Genomic DNA, 231 nt, shown 5'->3' on the forward strand with positions numbered 1-231 from the left:
TATTATGTTAGTCACCATACAGTACATCCCTAGCTTTTAATGTAAAGTTCCACGATTCATTACTTGCGTAAAACACCCAGTGCACCATGCAATACGTGAGAGCATGCAGGTTTGTAACGACCCACGATGCCACCACCAGAAGGATACAGAGTTTGGGCTTCATGATCATGGTGTAGTGGAGTGGGCAACAGATGGCTACGTAACGGTCATAGGCCATCACACTGAGGAGGA

This window comes from Ailuropoda melanoleuca, chromosome 3, assembly GCF_002007445.2.
Source record: "Ailuropoda melanoleuca isolate Jingjing chromosome 3, ASM200744v2, whole genome shotgun sequence".
Taxonomy (NCBI): Eukaryota; Metazoa; Chordata; class Mammalia; order Carnivora; family Ursidae; genus Ailuropoda; species Ailuropoda melanoleuca.